Raw genomic sequence first — 22,485 nt, 5'->3', positions numbered from 1 at the left:
CCTGGATTCAATTCTTACCTTTGTGACCCAAAAGCAGGAATCAGGCTGTGACTTACAATGGGTAAAAATAGCCAGGGACACATAGGATCAGCTTCCCTGTTCCAAGAAACATGAATAATTTCTGCTACACTGGTGCTCAGGGTCTTTAGATACCATATGGTGGATCTGTACAAATGGAATATAAAGTGTTTCCTGACTCATTTTCTTTCTCAGACAAAATCCAGAAAGATGGGAGAAAAGAAGTGGTAACATCTCCCTTCTTAGAGGAGGGACTGAGGTGTAAAGTGACACAGTAAATTTCACGGAGTGACTGCAGCAAAGGTGGGATTTGAAACCCACTTCTGAATCCCAGGAGCAGGAGTTGCCCATGGAATGACATAAATAGCACCGTTAAATGCTTTTCTGAGGCTTGTTTGTACAGGTTCTGATTTTAGTGATTTGGGAGTTTTCCTGAAGGATTTATTTATGTGCTCGTCTTCCTTGGCTTTTTATGTTGACAGAAGGATGGCTCTTCTAGAAGCTGGAACAGGAGCCAGGTTACAGCTGAATTGCTGTTCTAAAGAACCCACTTTACACTGTTGACTACTGAGTGAACCTAAAGAGTTTACTCTCAGTAGCCTGAAGCTAAGAAAGAAGCTAAGTTGCCAACATTTTCTCATTTATTCACAGAATAATGCCCTCTCATAGTAATTGTCCGCATCTCCTTCTTCTTTGTCTGGCTTGCCTTTCAAATTTCTTGGTTTTGTGCAGTTGGATGCTGTCGGACATTTATAACCAAAGAGAGAGCTGAAAAGCTCGAAAGTACATCTGAAAAGGAGACTTTAATAGAAAGGATGCTTAGATTTAAAGAATTGTCCCTGAATCCAGTAGTGACGCATCAATCACCGAAGTTTCAATAACTCATACAATATCTCCATGGAGATGTGCACCATATGGAGTTAATTAGTAGAACAACAAAACAATCAATTAGTTCCCTAATTAGTTTTACTAAGAAATGGTAACAAACAGAAACAATTTATTCAAACAAATGGCCAGACCACAATGATAGTTTAATGGCCCCTGTGAAACTGGCTCCATGCTGAGCCCCTTAGTGTTGCTTTGAGTAATTCTGAAGATATTAGCTTTGGTCCAGCCAAAATGTTTTATCGGTGTGATCAATTATTTACAGTGTTAGAAAACAGAGAGGAGATTGCTGAGTGGTTTTCATTATTTAACAAAAAATATTATATATATATATATATATAAATGGAAAAGGAAGTCTTAAATTACATGGTTGCATCAAACCAAGAGTTAACCTGATAGCAATTAGGTGAGGATTAAGACAGACAGGATTTGTCCTGCCTGCAAATGATCAATGATCGATGATCAATGATCAATGTCATTTGATCCTAGAAATAAATATTATTTTTGTATCATATCCAGAATGGCATTTTTGTTTATGCACTGTTTGGAGAAGACTGAATCAGGAATACAAAGATCCCCCATTAACTTGGATGTTTGCAAATCGATGTGATGCTGAAAAGTAAGGTATTAGAAATAAAACAGTTGGATATAGATAGTGGAAGGCAGAATATATAAGGAGAATTTTCAATTTGTTTTTAATTTATTTTTAATCTTTTATTTTAACGTTGATTGAATACAGGCATTTATATGAGGTATTTTTTTGGGTGAAAAGATTCATTTCTACAAATTACACCCGACTCCTACTGATCTGAAGAAGGACTTGAGAGCTCTGGAGGATGCATTACCTATGCCACCAAGAAAAGCAAATATCAAAATTAGCTCCCCTGCTGCACTCAGGAGCTGTGATTAATTGCTTGTTAACAAGATTTTCAAAGTACAATGATTTATCTGAGTTTGATCAGGCAGATTATGGAATATAACATTTTAATAAATTTATTGAGACTACAGATATATTTTAAAATGATAAATAGGTCAGGCTGTTATAGATATTTTAGTTCCAATAAAAAAGTATTTTTAGAATGCGTTTATGTAATGGAAAAAAAAAAAAAAGATTATTTAGCCACTTGCATTTTTATGAACAAATCCTTTTCTTTTAAAAAAAGCCCAAACTTTAGAATGGTGATTTATTACCATCATATTCCCCATAAATCTTCTTTCCCCAATAAATAAATCTCTCCTCTCTCTCTTTTTTCTTCCTTTTGGCAGAAACAACCTATCTTTGCAACTTTGGAGGAGGCTCAGACCTTGCAGCCAGAGGCTGCGTGGGAATGATGCTCAGGATGCAGATTGTGAGCAGTCACACCCCGAGGGGACACATCTGGCAGTGCTCTTTGCTTGGGAACTCATCCACTGAACGCGCTCTCCTGAATTGTAGGATCATTAAGACTGGAAAAAACCTCTAAGATGATCTGGTCCAACCATCCGCCTACCACCAATGTTGCCCACTGGCCATGTCCCTCAGTGCCACATCTCCACGGTCCTGGAACACCTCCAGGGACAGTGACTCCACCACTCCCTGGGCAGCCTGTGCCAGTGCATTACTGCCCTTTTGGAGAAGCCTTTCCTAATATCCAACCTGAACCTCCCCTGCCACAGCGTGAGGCCATTCCCTAATGGGAACGGGACATTTGCAGCAGAGGACCAGGTAATGAAAACAGTTAGCAGATCGAAATGCAGTCTCTTGTTAAGTGATCAAAGCACTGTTGATACACTGCCTTCATTTCTTTGGCCACTCAAGTGTGCGTGTACATTTGTACGTGCATTTGGGTCCTCTTGTTAAATCAGCAAGTAAAAGGCAGTCCCTCTCTTTGCACCTTGTGAGTGCAGCTTAGTATGTCGCTGAAGCAGAGGAATGAAATGTCATTTTCAGCATTGTACAAGCCAACTCTTCCTCTTGTTTCTGTCCTGCAGGTCTGCAGGAGGTGGCCCTGCCACCGTCCTCAGCTCCCAGCAGCCTCTGGTCAGTGCCTGAGTGGCAGAGGATAAATCGCAGCTTGCAGCCAGGCTGCTGGTTAGAATGTAAATGTCTAAACTTTGGAGAAGTGACCTCTGTTAAGTGGTTTAATGCAGTCTGTTGCCAGGAGCTCATGAATTCTGTATTACAGCAAGTAGTTCCATGAGATTGCAACTATCTTACTAATAATACAACCTCAACATATTTATCACAATAACTCAGGCATAGAGAAAGTATAAATATCTTTGATACTGGGAAATGAACTGGCTGCCTATAGGCATTCTGCTTGCTTTATTGCTTTAACCCTTTGTGAGTGTCTCTGGTACAGACTTGGTGCAAAAAACAAGTGTAAGAGGAATTAAATGGTGATGGTACGTCTGTGCACAACATACTTTATTAAAAAGGATTCAGGGTGTTTTACACGTTACCTGTAGACCTCCAGATTGGATGTTATCATCATAGAATCGTTTGAATTGGAAGGGACCTTTAAAAGCCATCTGGTCCAACTCCCTGCAATGAGCAGGGACACCCACAGCTCCATCAGGTGCTCCAGGTCCCAGCAGCCTGACCTTGGCTGTCTGCAGGGATGGGGCACCACCACCTCTCTGAGCAACCTGTGCCAGTGCCTCACTAAATGGCAAGGCTTCACTAGATATAGGAAGGTTTGCGTCATGAACCTCTGAATGTGCACCCACTCATGCACTTGGGGCAGAGTGAACTTGCTTTCTCTTCCCATGCAGTGTATGTAGGAGAGAACTGACCTTTGTTTTAAGCATCCCATCACTCCCCATGGCACTCTTCTTTTGTTGTGTTGGAGGATAAAGAGACCCAAATAGAAACAGTGACACCTATTAACATAACCACCACTGCAGCTCACATTACTCCGCAGGTCAGACGGTTCCTGTTTGCAGCACTAACCTCGTCTGACTCGCGCTGTCTGATGTGATCAGAGATTGCGGTGGCACCTGATGGATTTTAAAGCACATGGATATGGTCAGGTAGAGCCGATTTCTCCACTCCTAAGGGATTTAGGACAGGGAGAATTAGAAGTTATTATGCACTGGCTAAAGTCTTATGTGTGATCACATCTATGTGATAAAGATAGTCATGTTCTGGAGTGATAAAAGCCTAATTTCACGGGCCATCCACACTGGTTTTCTTCAGATAGATAATGTTTCTACCACACACATTCCCCCATTTCTTTTTCTTTTCTTTTTTTTTTTTTTCTTCCTTTAACTTCTTATTCTGTTTTATTTTATATTTTTAATTGAAGCGAAGCCTTAGAGTTGCTGAAGACGTATCATTTTTTTATGGACATTTTACCCCCTCCAAAAATCTTCCAACATTTCAAGCGGCGGCAAACTTTGGGGAGCAAAAAAACTATTTCATATTTGAAATATGGACTGGATACAGAGAGGAGAAGGTCAGGGCTGTGGCGACTGAGACAGCAGGGGAGGAGAAAATGTCAGAGCTGCTTTTTATTGTTTTTATGATACTACTTAGACCCAATAAAATGTGTCAATTTCAGACATAAACAACTTGAGATGGGTGTAGCAAAATGTGATGACATTATTGAAATGTGGGCTGTCCTGCTGAGCTGCGTTTCTCACATTGTGGTGGGTGTATGGACCCACCCTGCAGTTCAGTGGAATCCTTCTGGCAGTGTGCATTGTGCTCGATGCACAGGTTTAACTCTGAGGTATTTATTTGTAGAGGGAGAGAGTTTTCAGCTGTGAAATCTCTGTGAAATTGAGATTTCACCGTATGTTGAACTTCACGTCCTCGAGATAACCGGGGCCCTATCTGCAGCTGTGTGGTGCACTGTGCAGACAGCTGGATCTTCAGCTGAATCTCAGAATGCTCAGGGCACCAGTCGTGCTGGGTGCTAAGCATTCCTTTGCTGCAAAATGTGAGCATCCTTGTAGCACCTTCTCTGCTCACTGAGTTTGCAGGGATGTGTTAAAGCAAGAAAAAACCCACTTCTTCAAGTGGTGATGTGCTTGCATAGGCTGCCCAGGGAGTGGTGAAGTCACAGTCCCTGGAGGTGTTCCAGAGCAGTGCAGATGTGGCACTGAGGGATATGGTTCGTGATCCATCGTGAACCATCATTGGCTGATGGTTGGACTTGGGGATCATAGTGGTCTTTTCCAATCTTAATGATTCTGTGATTCTATGATCCAGATTTCCATTGGGTATGTGGACCCCTGTCAGTTCAGGTAGGCCTCACATCTAAGCAAAGCCTGCTCTGAGGGAATCTGGTCCCAAAATCAGAGCTGTGTGTATCATTTTAGGATGAGTTTCATTAACCTTTGTCATCTCTAGCATTCAAGCTGCTTGCAGAGTTTGCCCTACGGGGATTAAGAGAAATGAGAAGGGGCAATGCCAGCCAGAAGGTATCAGGAAAAGGGGATGATGAAACCTTTCTTTTGCCAATCCAGCCCAGTGATATACATTTATTTGCTTAGCCACTCTTCTCAAGGCAAATGTTGGCTCAGTACATCATAGCCACAGCACAGAGGAAAGCAATTCCTGATAGAGATGTAACTGTCACTAATTAAAGTGCCTGGTAGGGGATCCCAAATCCATCTGACCTTGCCACAGCCTCATCTCTGCAAGTGAGGACCTCTGAGTCTCGGAACTTCTCTCTCTCTTGTCTATTTTTTAAATATTTTTCCCAAGGCTTTCAGACCGACAAAACCTCAATTATCTCAAACTCAAAGCAGGGCAAACAGACAGCTGTCTGAGGACAGGACTGCTCTTGCCCATTTAGATCAGACACTTTCTCTCTAATCTTCTGAAATTCCTCTAACATGCACTTTATTTTTTAATGTCCATCGTTTTTTTTCCCTCGAGCTGCAATCTTCTACACCAGCACCAACAAAAACCCTTTTACTGTCTCTGGTCTCTGCTCTTTTCCCAGCCCAGGGACATCTGCAAAAATAAGCAGCCCCACTGAAGAATGATTTCTCTTTGCATAAATATGGTGGTTATGGAAAGGTGTTCATTCTATTTTCCGCAACCTGTCATGTTGACTTTATAATGAACTGGTTACTCAGCTCTGGAAAACAGATGGAAACCTCTTCTGACAGCCCCTGTCAGAGGAATAGGCAGGAAGAAGGAGAAAAGAATTGCTGGATATGAACTCCCAGTATGTACATGGACAGTGGCAGGAACTGAGGAAAGATGTAGGTTTTGAACAGGACTTAAAGGCTTGATCAATCATAACAATGATGGAAATGCTGCCATCAAATAATAATAAAGAGATATATAACTGGTTTTACCCCATCAATTATTTCCTTCCCTGGCGAAGGCAATGCAAAGGCGGTGTTTTGGAAACAGAATCAAGAGGCAGGTAATCAGTCTATTTACATACTCCAAGCCAAAGGGAATATAAAAAACCCAAGGAAATGGCAGAAATGAGCATTAGTAAAACTGATCTAATCTCTGGTGTTATTAGTTGCACAAGCCAGGCTGTTTGATAGATATACATATATATTGCTTCTTTCCTCTTTCAGCCACAGCCTCATATAACATCTGTCATCTCGCTCGTCCCCAGTGACAGAGACAGCCCTACTGAGCACGTCCTGCTGATCTGACTCGTAAGGATCATCTTCCCAGGCTGTAGAAGTATTGACTGCCCAGTGGATCTGGCATGGTGCTAATGGTGAATTCTGCGTGCATGGGTAGCAGTTCAGCCCTGGCACGAGTTGAATGCGTTAGCATTTTGCAGGGGCAGGGCATGCACATTATTACAAAAGCATAGGCACAACAACCAGGAAGCTGAACCCACAGGAGCTGTAGTTTGTTTCTTAGGGAGTTGAGATGTCTGTGATACAGCGTCCAGGCATCTATCAGACAGCGAGTAATAACCTCTGAACCCAGTGGCTTGCATCAAGCAAACGTGGTCAATGGGTCAGTCTGTCCAAAATTTTAAATTGCCATGGATTTCATGAAAGCAGACACATGGAAAAGAGGGGATAATATTCCCCGGCTGCCATGTTAGCTCAACTCTTACCAGGTATCAGAAAATGTAAAGGGGCATCGAGTCCTGAGATATAAACCCATCAAGTGCCCAGCTTCACTGGTTTTGCTGCTCAGGGAGCTGCTGCTTTAATCTAGCATTGCATCTAAAATTTCAAACCCTTAGGAGAGCTTCCAGGCAGTTTCATTCGTGCTAAACATACTTTCTTTCTCCCTCCTATGATATAGTTAGAGCTGAAACCCCTTGAAAATAAAAACTAAAAAGATGATGACATTTGATGTGCTAAATCCTAATGTTAAGTGGCAGAGGCAGCCTCATCCTTCCTGATGACAATCAACAACCTCAAGCAGAGATGACGACCAGCATTAAGCAGTACAACAGCCAGATGATTGTCTTTTGTAATTTTGTTGAGGACCACAAACAACGGGAGGAATCCAAAGAGGGAGTGTGCACATCTCCTACTTCCCTCGGCCAAAGCTGCTGTTTTTTTTTTTTTTGTGATGAGATCCAGAGAGGTGCCGAACCCCTTCAGTTATTATAGGGTCAAGGTCAAAGATCAACGTGTGCTCAGATGCCATCAGCCAATCCAGCATTTATATCCAATGTTCTGCCAAGGTTTATATAGCTAGCATCAGCCCTCTCTGCCTTTGACTTTCCAAGTGAATAATCAATAACTGTTTATAGTTGAAGGCAGCCTTGAAATTCACGTCTAGACCCAGAGGATGACACTTTAACCTTTTCCTGCCACGCCTGTTAGTTACACATGCAAAATCAATTGTCAGTATGAGATGATGGGATTTATTGCTACAGAAGTGTAAAGGGAAGAGGGTTCAACTGCATTTGACAAAGGACAACACAGGAGGATTTTATCAACTGAAAAGCAGGATGGTGGTTGGAGGAATCCTATTCCTCACACTGTCTCCCACGCAGATGCCTTGTGAGCCTGGGATAGTTTTTTTTTTTTGTCCCATCCTTACTTGGCTATACTCCAGAATTGTCCTGGGGGGTTGTTGACTGTTGACTGGTGGTGCTGCAGTCCTTTGCATGTCACCCTAAGACTTGTGTTTATTAGAAAGGTGAGGAGAAAGACAAAACCTTAGGAAGTACTGTGCTACCCGTTTACTCACCTTTGCCATGAATTGTCTCCCTGTGAGAGCTTTCTGGAGAGCCCTCCGTGAAGGTTTAACTGGGGAATCCTGAGAAGGCACTGGAGAACTCTTCTATTGGCGCTAGTGGTTGTTATAACGGACAGTAATATGGATGAACGCAGGGTTTATCCCAAGTTTCTACCAAACAAATCAAGCTAACTAGTTCCAGCAGACCTATGAGAAGGGAATTTTGCTACAGGTGAGGTTTGAACTATGAACCATGCTCAGGTGACACAAGTTGGTTGGCGTGTTGACTTGGAAGTGAGGTTCACCTGAGGTGCACATCCAGCCGAGCGGCTTGTGGGGTGCTGATCACTGTGGGTAGAGGTTGATTGAAGAGCAGACATGGAGAACTGGGGTCCAGCATCTCTGTGGAAGAAGCTGAGAACTGGACAGCTGCTGTGGGCAGGATGGAGGTGGGGTGGGCAGCATGTCCTGATGTGACACACTAGAATGTCCAGTTTGACGTGCACCTTTGTACACATCAAACAGTTTGACAGTGAAGGGAAACTGTACTTGGAATACATATACTGCTGAAGCTTGGAGGGCTTCAAAGAAGCCTAGGAGCTGAGTGCCTGGATCCTATAAATAAATCAGACTTGAGCACCTAGCTGCCCCTAAGATGCCTTTTGAAAGTACAAGCTGAAAGCCAGCACTGCCTTGAAGAAAGTCAGGTGAGGATTAGAAGAGGTAGCTGAAGGAGGGAAGCTGGGGCAAGAAGGACTCTTCTGCTTCTTTGCAAGGAACGAGCACCTGCCAGCACTTTAATCCAGCCGGATCAGTTCTCCTGGGCTTGGAGGGAGCTGGTTCTGGTGTGCAAAGCTGGTGTGTACAGACGAAAGTGCTCTCAAATATTTTTAAAGAGCCCTGAAGAGAAATGTGATTTTTCTGTGAAACTCCTGAGAGCTTTTAAGCGTGGATTTGTTTGGGTAAATTGTGAGTGAGTGCCCTCCTGTGAGCACACAGGAACGGCTGTTTAATTGGCCTACACCTGGTGTTGATTATGATGCTGCTACTTTTTTTTTTTTTTTTTTTTTTTTTCCTAACTCCCCTCGCTGTACATCATCTTGATCAGCTTCACTGCTGTACCCCACAGCTTGGGGTTGGCACTCCTCGTGTAAAGCATAAAGAATGCTGCAGAAGGCCTCCCCAGCTTGGCATCATTCAGCATTAAACAGTGAAGGCACAAATCGTTTGGCTTGGTGGGGAAGTGCTTGCTTTGGCTTTGAGAAGGAGAGAGGAGCTGTCTCTTTATCTGAGGCTGTGTTTTCCAAACAGGACTTCCACTCTCTGTTGGAGCACAGCAATATTTAAGTACACAGAGCAGGAAACAAACTGTGTCCCTTGCTGCCATGAGATTCTGACTATCATGGTGTGCAGCGTACAAAGGTAGAAAGGCTGAACCTTGCTGCATTACAACCCTGGCTTGCCTACTCTTAGGCATTAACTGTTCTGTAGGTAGCTAGGGGACATGATGTATCTCAGTCTAACTGGAAAGGTCTGAAGCCATGACCTGGACCGGTTGTGTTGGTGTGACTGCAGAGGTTGCTGCCAGGATGAGCCTACAGACTCTCACTGCCCAACCAACCCTTTTTGGGGCCACGTTCGCTGTCCATGCCTTTTATTTCTTTTGTTTAAGTCATATCTCTGGGTGCTCACCAGAGAATTAAATCCCTTCTCATGTCTAAAATAGGCTGTTTCAGCCCTGGAATATTATTTATTGAGCTCCCAACTGTATCTGCAGGCGGAAAGAATAGACTTACTCTTGACATTGCCTGGGTGTGAACTGAAAGGGGGAAAAGAACTACTAGCAGCTTCTTCAAATATTGTCATTTCATTTTTTTCCAGGTCTGTAGAGCTAAAATAATCTGGCTTTGAATTTGAATAGAAACTGAAAAGCAGGAGAATTTGGAAAGGGGTGGTACTCATGCAAAGCATTAGCTGTTAAATTATAGCCTTGCTATGAAAAGCAGTTGTGTGTCTGTGTAAGAGAGGTTAGAGCGGGGAGAAGGTGTGGGCAGGAAAATACATTTGATTTAATATGTAGATTTTGCTCAGTTCTTTGGAGACCACTTTTGGTGCAAGGAAATAAGAAATTTTCAAGGGTTGGATTCTGCATAATATTTCAGGATTAAGCAAACAAACATAAAAAAGCCGCCAGCCCAACACCAGTGCTCTAAGAACCCTTCTCATGGGCCGTTTTGTTATTTTCAAATCCGAAGCTTTTCTTTTCACGTGGCTTGAGACGTTATTAAGAAGATGAAACATCTGGAAGTGTGTGTATGTGTTTGTGTTTAGAAAGAGATGCTCTGCACCGAGCCTCTGTCTCCTCTGTGCTCGTTAACTGGCTGCAGATTCTAAATTAGGGATGCAACTGGAGCTGAGAAGGGAGGAAGAACCCACCTGGCGAGCAATACTTACTATTTGTTTTTCTTAAAGCCCTCAAAGTTTACTCAGCTGGTGGAACAATCAGCCTCATTTCTTCAGCTGAAATGTTAAAAAGAGAGAGAAGGAGAAAGAAGGGAAAAAAACAAGTGAAAGAAAACAGGGAAGGAAGGAAAGAAGGAAGGAACAAAGAAAGACAGGAAGGAAGAAAAAGGAGAAAATGAAAGAATTAACCATTTGCCTTACTGCTTGTTGGACAGCACATGGAAGAACAGTGGCTCCTGTTCGTCAAACACAGTTGTGTGCTGTGGGGGCATCTCTTTAGCATCTCATCATGGGCCATTTGTTGCAAGACATCCTGTAGTGCTCAGTCACCTCTCTGTGTACACAGTGGATTTGGCGGTCCTCATTCCAAGCCCGAAGGTGGGATAAAACCCCTTTAACTGAAATTTGCCGTGATATGAGATAGAAATATTGTGGACACGGCAATTGGATGGACCTGCCACCTCCCGTTCATCACACAAAGCCACCAGTCAAGCTGCTCACTGGGGATGGACGCTGCCTGTGAGATGCTTCCCATGCTCCTGCCCTTCCAAATCTGAGGTGGGCAGAAACTCTGATACTTATTGCTCCAGACATTAACTTTTTCCTTTGCTCTGCCTGTTTTCTTTCACCTTGCTCATTTTGTTTAGGACTGAGAATAAGTTTTGTTCCAGTCTCGTAATAGCCTCCGGCCATGATCTAGGGAGTTGAGATTTTGGAGAGATAAAAAAAAAAAAAGGCAGAAAAGAAGAAAATATGTGAAAAATTGCAATGACAAGGTTTCTGCTGGTAGCTTGTGATACAGAGAAATGAAGTCCCAGGCCAATGTGCTTTGGCAGCTGAGAGTGCTAGTGCTGGCGTTGTCTCTCTGGCAGGCAGGCAGGCAGAGGGCTGAGCTGGGGGTGTGGGATCAGGTATAGAAAGCTCTTGGAGGAGGCTGTGCAATACAAGCAAATCTAATTTTTCAAGCAAACACATCGGTCTCCTGTGTGGTATAGCTGTGGGTCTTATACGCAGTTTTCTCTTCCTCTTTAACCTGGAGAGCCCTCCAAAAGAGAATAGGGAAGGCTGTTTTCATCTAGCCTGGAAAATACACAGGTCCCAAGGCGATTGACTTTGTAAGCTCACTGGAGATGAAGAGTGTAGAAAATGTTGATGTGCCTGTTCCTGTGAATTTGCAGGACCTGTAAGCTGTGCACAGGCTTCCTCTGTGGAGTTCAGTCTGCTCTCCACAATATGTTCTGGTGTGTATTGTGCTGTGCTATGGCTCTAGCTCACAGGAGCATCTGTGTATTTTGAAAACTTGTCTTCACACGTCTTTGAGAAGTGCAGTGCTCTGCCAGGCTCCAGTAAACTGAAGGTCAGAAAAGTTCCCTGTGGGCTGCACTGATAAAATCCTGCTCTTGCAGACAGCCAGTACCGGGGAAGATTGGGCTGGGGATTAAAACCTCATTTCTGTTCCATCTCTTTTGGCAATCCCATTTCCCAGCTCACAAATCACCGCTGCTCACGGCTTGTCCCTGGCATGTGGCATCATCCATATGTAGGTACTAGGAGGACGCTGACAGCCTCTGTCCTTCTCTCAAATTTCCTCCTGGAAAATGACTTATCTCCACTTTCAAATGTGTAGAAGACACCTTTTTCCAAAATAAGCTGAATCATAGCTCATTTTAAGTGCAGAGAAGCCTAGGGCTAGCGGAAAGTGAACCATCAGTACAATATGCCATTCATGTATGTACCTCCACGCCAACAGCAGAGCAATTTCCCCTCTTGCTGGATGAGTTGGAAGAATCGCTTGTGAGTAGGAATAGAAGTTCTTCCTCGTTCTATGGCATTTGGGCTTTCTGTGGAAGTGACAGGCCAAAAATATCAGCACGAGGTTTGTTGGTGCAGACAGAGAAATACAACTCATTTTATACTGTCTTAAAAAATGACCTGGGCTAGATGTGAACCTGCTGTCAAGCCTGAGGAGCCTCAGCCCATTGTCAGACCGCCAAGCTCATAGCTCTTGATATGTAAGAAGTCCTTAGTGGCAATTAGCCACAGCCTGTCTGTATTTCTCCTGCCTGCAAGCACTAGCTGCGTATCTGTCTCCCTCTCAGCTGTATTTGGTGTATTTTGGGCTCCAGGAACTATCTGGGGAAGCAGTGACTCTGCATTGCTGTAATAAACACGCTGCCACGTTGATGATTTATTGAAGTCCCACCAGCACCCAATTATGTAAATCCGATTATCTGTTGAGGAGGCTTTACCGGAACAGCTTGCAGTTGTAACACCTTATTTTTGTCAGAAACGGGAAAATTTAGTTGAATGTGACTTTTGAGTCTTAAGCATTAGGCTCCCATACGGCCGCCTCACTTGCATGTGGCTCTGGAAGGTGGGTTTAGATTCTTCAGTGATAATACCTTTATCTCTTCTCCTTCACTCACAGACTGAGGCTGGTGGAGGGCTGCTGGTTTGTACTGTGACAGCATCTGAATTAACGCTGTCCCAGTGGCAGACACTGAAGACCTAGTGCTGGGAGGGGCTCAACCAAGAGCCTGGATTTGTTCTTTGATGTTCATATCTCATCTGGGACCTTGTGTCCAGCCTTTGCTATAGGCAGAATTTGGCTAAAAGAGGTGGCACTGGTGCTTTGGAGAAATACGTGCACTGCAGGGGTGTGAGGAGGTAGAAAAGCTGACGGAGGCAACTGGGCTGTGGATCCGCTTGGTGCAATTCTGCTGCTGTCTCCCACCCGCCACTTTCCCAAATAAGCAGCACCCATGCCAGTATCAGCCTCAGGTGCACACAGAAGTGGTTTCCTGGGGATGCTGCACCCTCATGACAGGTGTTAGTGACATACAAGGGTTAGGACAGTCCACAAACTGAGCTCAGGCTGGGCTTACCCACCGCAGGCGTGAAGGCAGGCAAGCAGATGGGGTAGAGCCAGCAGCCCAGCTGAGTGTGCAGTCACCCAAGAGATTATTTTCTGGGGAATGATAGACACAGCCTAGGCTGGATCAACTGGCTGCTGTGTTTCAGGAGTTAACGCTCTCAGGAGTCTGCCTTGCTGAGATGCACTCAGGTGTGTACGTGAGATAAGGCTTGTGGCCAGTTTTACATACATGTCTTTTATTTTACGTGACTTTTTGATAGCAGAGTGAAGGCGTTAGGCATTCTCACTGCTACAGCTTGCTTTTTCTTAAGAAACCTGTCAGCCGTGTTGACAGCAGGGGGGTGAGCCAACTTTCAGCACCCTGGCGAGCCCACCGACAGGTTTCGGGGAGCCTGGTGAGAGGCTCCAGGTTGGGCTGGCTCCTGCAGGCAGGTTGGGCTTGCTGAGCACGGAGCTGCACTGAGCCACAGTCACGGCTCTTATGCTAATGCTGGGAACGTGGTGTGCAGCCCTTTCCCCTCCATTTCCCCTTCTGTGTGGATTTCCATCCCGTGTGAGCAGAGAAAGAAGAAAGGGTTTATTGTTTGCGAGCATTAAAAGCAGATGTTTCAGCCAGAAAGGGAAAAAAGAAAGGTTCAATTAACATGGAGCAAAGGGACAAGGATAACGGCAGACGGAGGAAACCTTGCAGCGATTCAGCTTGTGCCAGACAGGCTGAGCTCCTTCCCCAGCCGGCTGCACGCACCGCAGGGACCAACTCCCCATTCCTCCCTCATTAGAGGCTCTGCTAATGCTTGCTCCTTCCTCACCTCCCTCCAGAGCTCGGATGGAAATGGGGGGAAGCTCATTTCAGAGTGCTGGGACTGAGAGATGCGTTGGCTGCCTGTGACTCCATCCCGAATATGCTGGCACTTTGTCTGCCACCGCTGTCCCTGCGACTGCAGAGAGACAAGGGCTGACCCCAGCACAGCCTGCAGCCACCCTAAGGAGTGGACAGCATGTCCCACTCTCATCCATGTCAAAAAACACTTTTCTGTGGGTATTGCTAGCAGCAGTCTCTGGACATGGCTTCCTCACCTGTCCTCAGCTCCCCAAGCCTGAAACATCCTTCAGGCTGTCGGTGCTGCTCACTTGGTCGTTCCTGCTCTGGGATGCTGCTGCTGTCTCCTAGCTGCACTAATTCCTGGCAGGGCCGTTTGGGTTTGTCTTTGGGAACTGAGTTGATCAAGATTTTTCAGGGTCTTAAAAAAAACAAACAACAAAACAACAGCACAAAACCAGACTTTTTCTAAAAGAAGAATGAGAAAACAAAACAGGCCGCTTTTCCTGAAAAGCAATTGTTTTATTAAAATATGCGATCTCTTCCACACCCCTTGCATTGTAAATAGTTCTGAAGTGTATGCTAACATATTTTGCTTACTAGCACCTGTGTTTGCAGTAAATGTTTTATTTAAAACATTTCACCGTAAGTTCCTATGGAAAATAGAAAGGAGAGAAGAAAAATGAGTCTATTTTTAACTTTTCAGGAAGAAAACAGTTTTGAATTTTTTGTGTGAAGTTTGGCTGTTCATTTTTAATCCCTTTTAACCAGGTGGAGTAGGGGGAGAGAAGCAAGGAAGCCACACCAAGAAGTGGCAGCAATATAATTATAGGGCTGGGTTAGAGCGTGCCCTGTGACCATGGCTTCTGCCAGATGCTTCAAAAGAAGATAGAAGCTGCGCACAACAAGCAGATGTAGGATAATCCACCTCCCCCTCCCTCCCACTTATTCTCTAATGCGCTCTGTTTTCTAAGAGAATTGTTTTAAGGCCTGGTACGTGATGTGCAATGGCTCTTCCAGGGGTTAGTAGCATTAACTGCTCTTATTCTGGGCGTTCTCATTATCCGAGCGAGTGGCCGGTCCCTGGCCAATCTGGTTAAATTCTCATCCTCAGAGGTTTCCTTCGGCAGTGAAACAAACTGTGAAGAAGTCATTCCTTTTATCAGTTTTGAATTTGCTGCTTCTTAATAATTCCATCAACTGGCTCTTTGTTCTCCTGTCGTGGGACACGGGGAACAGAGCTCCCAGCCCACCATCTCCAGCCTGTTTGGCAGTCCTTGTGTCTTTCTCATTTTCCTGCTGCCTTTGCCCCTGTTCTGAACGTTTTCTTCACGTGGGAATTTCCTCTGAACCCTTTAATTTTGCAGTGTCCTTTCTCAGCTGGGGCAAACAGTGCTGCGTGCTGTATGCCAGAGGTTGCATCACTTGTTCAACTCAAGGATGCAGTAAGGCTTATCTATGCATTTCTGCAGAAATTCTGCATCCGGCTTACTGGGATTTTATTTTATTTTAATATTTTTGGTGATAGATTGTTTAAAATGGTTCTGTATAAAGAGCTGAAGTCTTAAACTGAATGCTGCATCATTGCTTGCAGGGTAAAGAAGGCAATGCCAGAGCAGTTCTTCCTGCAGTGCTTTTGTCACATTGCCCCATCTCTGACCCCTTTGCTGTTGTGTTACCTGAGACTCTGCTCTATAAACCTGTACCAGAGCCTCTCTGCTACAGAGAAAAAAGATACAGAAACATGGGGCAGTGTTGGAGGGAGGGAGGGAGGGATGAGGGATTGGAAAATGTCTTCAGCATGGTGATAGGGACACAACTTATTTTGAGGTGAATACTGTAAAAACGCTGTGGTAAAAGAAGAGGAAATATCCTAGAACTGCAGGTGCGTAAGGCAAGGGGATTGGACAGTGTTCAGATACTGAAAGGCAAAGAAGAGCCAGAGTCATGAGTACATGAAACCTGGGAAGATGGCAGGGAAGTGTGATAGCAGTGGTTTAACTCTGCAGGAAAATAAGATGCATAAAGGGAAAACAGCAGAACAAATTAATTACCGTCTTCAATGAGAAAGAACTTTAAGAGTGCGGTAAATGTTGGGGTGTGTGTGAGGGAGTTGTAACAGAGATAAAACAGGCACTTTAGTGAACTTGAAAAGGAATAAAATCAATGACAGCTGAGTTACACATAACACAGCTGAGTTACTGAACTCTTCTTTTCAAATCAGCTTTTCACAGAAAAGCACAGAAAACTGGGACAAACAATTAGAAAGCAATGAAGGCCTTGTCAATAGAGCCGGTGACAAGGAACAGATAAAGCAGACACTGAACTGAAAACAGTGGAATTGCATTGTACTGATTGCTCCTCCTACTGATCATCCAGCTCTCTGGATCAGACCTTCCATTCAGGAGCTGGTTCCCGTTTGTGTTGATGTGCTTGGTGCTTGCTTAGACCGCTCATCAGGGCTCGTGGTCACGAGGATTAGGCTGAAAAGGTATTTCTCTGATTTTCTTTAATGTTTGCAACGGTGGAAGAACCTTGTATTCTTGAGGGTCCGTAAATCTCTGTACCAGTTTAATGAAGCATTGGCTTGAGCCATTTATAATTTCACTTATCTGTCTTGGCATTAAAATGCCCATCAGAACTCAGTTCATTCTCCCAGGATGCAAATTCTGGTTTTATACATATGCCTGATTTGGAAAGCTTACAGTTTCATGGGTCTCATGTGGTAAGAATTCAATCTTAATAAGTTTCATCCATTGAAGTCAATGGGAAGATTTCCACTGAAAGTAAAAGGAGATGGTTTAGCCTCTGCAGAATCAGCTTTTAAAATAAATATTTATGACGGAGTTCACCCTTTATGGACTCAACAGAGTATCTAGGTGAGCGATAGTCTCATGCCTCAAAGGAGAGACAGTTTATTGACACTGCTAAAAAAAACCCACATCACTGGGAGGATATCAGAAAAATGGGAAAATTATTTTGGCTGGATGGTTTGTAGCTGGTTCATTTCTGATTTGAAGCTGTGAGATCAAGATTGGATTCCTTAAGAGGTACTACTCTTAAAAGGTGGAAATAAGAGAGACACTGGCAATTACCTCTTAGTCTGCCCAATTTCTGATCCTGGTGATGGATGGGAAAGCTACTCCAGTCTAAGCTCTCCTGTGGCCTCATACATGATTGTAGGCAAATAATGTCCCATCAAACATTTAGGCTTGTGAAGCAGTGCTTGATTACTCGGCAGGGATTTCCAAATTGGCGTGAGGTTGGGGCAAGATCCTTCTGAAAATGAACGTGAGAGGGGAGACGGTTTGTTTAGGCTTCTGTTAGATGTAAGATGAACCTTGCAAATAATTCTCTAAAGCATGACAGGTATTGACAGGGATGGAAAAATGCCAGCAAGACAACAAAGGATGGGTAAGAAAGCAGTGGTGCAGTAAGAACAGCTGAAAACACTGCCCAGCAGAATGCCAGAAAGCGTCAGTATCAGCACCGTTTTTACTCCATCAATCTTAATGACTGGGGGGAAGGCATACATACAGTGTTAATTCTGGTTGCAGATTATACTCCAGAGGAGTGATGGCAAACACTGTAGGCAATGAAATGACCCAAATGCACTGAGGTGATCAGAAGTATGAGCTAATGAAAAGCTAGAAGCCACTATGTTCAGACTAGTCTTCTGTAGCATAATTTTTTTCCACTTAGAGTGGTGTGAATCACCAGAGAAGTGAATTGAATGCTACTATATAAAATTAACAGGCTTACCAGAGACCTTCTGCATAAACCTATTAGATTCTACAAGATCATGAAGTTACTTCTGTAAATTTCTAGATTGGATTAAAATTGAATAAGAATGAGAGCTGTGCTAGATTTAGGGATACATCTTCTGAAACTGAGGAAGAAACCTGGGTTCAAGCTTCTGTCTGTTCTATTCCTCCAACTTAGTGGTACTCAAATGAAGACAAGCACAGGCAGTGAGATGTGAGCTTGTTTTGAGCAATGAATTATACGTAAGGATGCAAAAAACTATAAAACAAGAGTACCTATTCCCTCCCTCTTTCCTTGTAGTGGTTGCAGACCATACAGTACTCCAATTCTCATCTATAATACTTCCTACAATTGGTATTAAATGTTTCATTGTTTATTAACAGCAAGAAAATTCAATGGAAAAAACAGTGCCTGTGATTTGAAAGCAGTATTTATCTACTTTGTTCCTACACAGTGTATCTGAGAGATATTTCATAGTCTTCTTTATAATGGTGATGGTAGAGATATAAACTGCGTTAATAGAAAAAAATGCATAATAGCAATACAGAAAGGGCTGATTATTAATAAAATACTGTCAGATTAACTAACAGAAAAGTAAAGCCTATCTAGTAAGTGCTTGAGAGATAATTCTTCATTCCAAAGTGGTATTTTCGAGTTATGCACTAATAAAAAATTGCTTTAAACTTTCTTTGAGATTAAAACTGCATAGTTTTTAAAAACTGCTGGTAAAAATTTAAGTTAAAAGAAAGTACTAAATAATAGACATTAGTGTTGGAACTATATTATGGGCAGATTACATTTCAAAGAAAGGGTGATCTTTATATTTTCAAGTGGCAAATGGCATCTGATATTGGAGTGTCTTCCTTGCAAGCTAAACAGTTTTTCATTGGTGTGCTGACACGTTTAAATGCTAGTTAGGGTTTGGTCTATGGCCAAATGAAGACAACAGATTTTTCTACTGGCTTTTGCAGGACTATGAATTGACTTTGAGGTAGAGCAAAATATGGTGTGGGTGCGTCTGCATGACCAGGAGGCCGATAGCAACAACCATCTCAGGAGAGCACAAGTCCAGGCATTTGCAAGGAGCTGATTTGGTTACAAATGAGCCCCTGGCCAAGCTGCTCTTCTTTTTTAACAACAAGCAAGCCAGGACATCTTACTACAATGTGAGAAAAATGTCAGATAGAAGAAATCCTGGTGAGAATGTTAAAATGAATGACTTGTAAGGTAGAGGGGATAGAAATTTGAGCCTGCACAGTTCAAATGCCCCAAATCAGACACTGTTCTCATATTATGAAGTTTCCATGTGAAGAAATACTGAATATTCCTGCAAATTCAGTTGTGTGTCTACAAAGGTAACTACAGCTGTGCTGCATTGGAAAATTGCTGCTTGTACACACATTGTCCTTCAGGGAAATAACAGAGACAACCTACGCAAGAATCCAAGCAGCACAGAATGCAAAACACATTCTTGTTCTAGTCTGTAACTAGAAGTTACAATAATATAAATAATAATAGTAAACAGTAAAGAGAATAATTTGAGAGCCAAAGGGTAGGGACAGTTGAAATAACTATAATAAATCATTCTAGTGTATGAAGAAAAGCTGAAGGTGATAATTGGCAAACACCTTACATAGGACAATTTCTACTGTAGGAATGAGCTGATAGAGGGAAATGTATCTGGTAGTGGGTACCAATGTAAGAAGAGAACAAAAAACTGGAGGGTATTGCCCTGCCATGGCAAGAGAATGGACAGCATGGCCAGAGGAGAACTGATCCGGGATAAAAGAGGAGGAAACTTGCCTTTTAAAATTCTCACTCATGACTACTTTATAAGACTACATCAAAATTTGAAATAATTCACATGATACCAGCAGTAAAGCTGGTGGAGAATATTCACACAGAAGCTCTCAATGCTGCTGATGAGTTTATACTTCTCAGAACTGGAGGAAAAGCAAAAATGAAGATTCTCTCTCCCTTCACTGAAACCAACTACCAAACACTACAGCATTTATAGGCTCTGAATCTGATTGATCTTCTGGATTAGGGGAAGTATATCATTTCTAAAAGTGTTTATTTAGTTGCCTTGTGCCTGAGGACATTCCTCGTAGATAAAGAACCTCAAAAATCTATTTTAGCTTTAAGAAAATATTTTTAAGGCAGACAGACACAATCCACTTTTTGGCTGTTTCACACTGAAGGAGAGCAGCTGATCATCCAGCCCAGAGTGAAAAGTCAGTTCTGTGCACCTGGTACCAGTCAAAAGAAAGCAGGATGTGTCCTGAAACTTCAAGAAATGCTGGAAGTAACAAATTGGATGGATGCTCTCAGATGATCTCAGGCTCAGCACCAGACAGACACCACCCAGCTTCCAGCTGATCCTGGGCACAGTCACAGCTTTCATCTATCTGCCTGCTAAAGGCCATGCAGAGATGCCATGAACTACCTGAGCTCAGAAGTAGCAGGTGGGCTGTTGGTGGGGTTGATGGCCGCCTTCTATCACAGGCTCAGATCTTTTTTCTTTCAAAAGTCACATCAGGCATTTACGCCCTATGGTTGGTTCTCTTTTCTGCCTCTCAAAACACGGTCCTTGAAGCCACAGGCACCCAGCACTGGGACAAACATTGTCACTAGATGCTGAGACAAGGAACGTATCCCTGTCCTGTACCCTGAGGTAGTAAAACAGAGGCATTCTCTGTAATGGGAGACGAGAAAATTAAGAAACCTTTTCAGCTCTTACCGCAATTGTTCCCCTTCACGGTTTTACTAACTGTTCTTTAAAATCACTTTTTGGGGAAACTTGAGTTTTGCTGCCCTAAAGTACTCGATGTTTCTTAGGCACAGTCCCAGGAGATTCAAGAACAATAGACAGAAGGAAATGGAGTTGGAGGAAAAATAAAACAGCTGGATATGGGGAGTAGAGAGAGGTGTCTCTGCTTTGCCTCCTATTCCTTATTTTTTGTTGCTGGAGTTCCAGCAAGCAGGTATTAATAATAAATAAAAAGAATTGTGAAGGTTATCACACTGACCTCTTCCCTCTTTCAAGTAGAGCTCAAGTTCTTTTTATTGATTATACACAAACTTCATCACATTTGGACTAGTCCTATCCTGCCTTTCAAGGAAGTCTGGAGCTTGAACAACCCAGGCCGAAACCTGTTTATTTCCCCCCACCTTCAAGTTGTACTTCTAAGAAATAAAAAGCCTTTGGACTTCTGGGAAATGTAACACCAAAAATGGATGGCTTTGTCTTTTTGATTTGCTGGTTGACCACAGGGTTTTTGATGTCATTTAACACAAGACACATCATGTTTAATAACATTTTATGATGCTGTTCCTTCAACAGACATCAGCCTATCATCGTTGTGCTTGGTTCAGGGATCTGGCCGTGAGACTTCACCTACAGAACTAGTGACAAGAAACCACATTACTCGCAAATCATTGCTAAAGAAAATATAAATGCTATTTATTGCAAATCCTACAGTATTCTATGCCACATGCAGAATAGATGTCTTTTTCTAAAATTTTAAATTAGCCAGAGTCTCAAAAGAAAGGATGTTAAAGGCCAAAGCCATGTCCTGAAATGAGAGAGCGATGCGGTGAGCTGTTCTATTTTCCTTCTCCTTTGGCTTTAATTTTAAGAGGCAGAAGGTTGTCATGGAGGCCATTGCCTACTTATTTGGTACTATGAATGCAACATCATAAGAAGTACCAGACTGAGAATTTCCAAGAAATCCTTTCAGAGTGATCTGGACTCTTTCTCTTGGAAAAGCTTGTTGGCAGTTATTTGGAATGTTCTAGGTGCTAAACCAAATCCCGCTTTCCGCGTTAAGTATCTTCAAACTCACCAAGTATTCAGAAGGAGAAAAGGAGTAAGATTTTATTACTTTATAACCTTGTCAAATTAATATTTATAGATTGGACTGGAAAGCATGTGCATAGTATAAGAAATAACAAATTACAGAATCATGTTTCAAATATTTGCAATTGGTCCTCCTATCAGGTCTTTGATACCCAGTACAGCAAGCTTTTAGCTATATCCACAACCCCCTCTATATTTAGAATCATCGAATCATAGAATCACCAAGGTTGGAAAAGACCTCCAAGATCATCTAGCCCAACTGTCCACCTACCACCAATATTTTTCCACTAAACTATGTCCCTTAGTACAATATCTGAACGTTTCTTGATTGCCTCCAGGGGTGGTGACTCAACCACCTCCCTGGGAAGCTCATTCCAGAGCCTGACCACTCTTCCGAAGAAGAAATTTTTCCTAATATCCAACCTGAACCTCCCCTGGCTCAACTTGAGGCCATCCCCTCTTGTCCTCTTGCTAGTTACACAGGAAAAGAGGCTGACCCCCACCTCACCACAACCTCCTTTCAGGCAGTTGTAGAGAGCTATAAGGTCTCCCCTGAGCCTTCTCCATACTAAACCATCCCAGTTCCCTCAGCCACTCCCCATATAAGACTTGTGCTCCAGATCCCTCACCAGCTTCGTTGCCCTTCTCTGGGCATGCTCCCAGCCCTCAGTGTCTTTCTTGTAGTGAGG

General features: G+C 43.2%; 1 long non-coding RNA gene across 2 annotated transcripts in view; it reads left to right on the top strand.

Annotated features, from left to right (window-relative positions):
- The window catches only part of LOC110406934, a 146,830-nt gene continuing 129,339 nt past the window's right edge, over positions 4,995 to 22,485 (top strand). For both annotated transcript variants that reach the window (XR_002443645.1, XR_002443644.1), the window contains exons 1-2: positions 4,995 to 5,133; positions 6,433 to 6,516. This is a non-coding gene — a long non-coding RNA (uncharacterized LOC110406934). The remainder of the gene's footprint in view (positions 5,134 to 6,432; positions 6,517 to 22,485) is intronic.

The sequence above is a fragment of the Numida meleagris genome, chromosome 16, assembly GCF_002078875.1.
Source record: "Numida meleagris isolate 19003 breed g44 Domestic line chromosome 16, NumMel1.0, whole genome shotgun sequence".
Taxonomy (NCBI): Eukaryota; Metazoa; Chordata; class Aves; order Galliformes; family Numididae; genus Numida; species Numida meleagris.
Note: the sequence above shows the minus strand (reverse complement) of the source record. Positions and strands in the feature narration are given on the sequence as shown.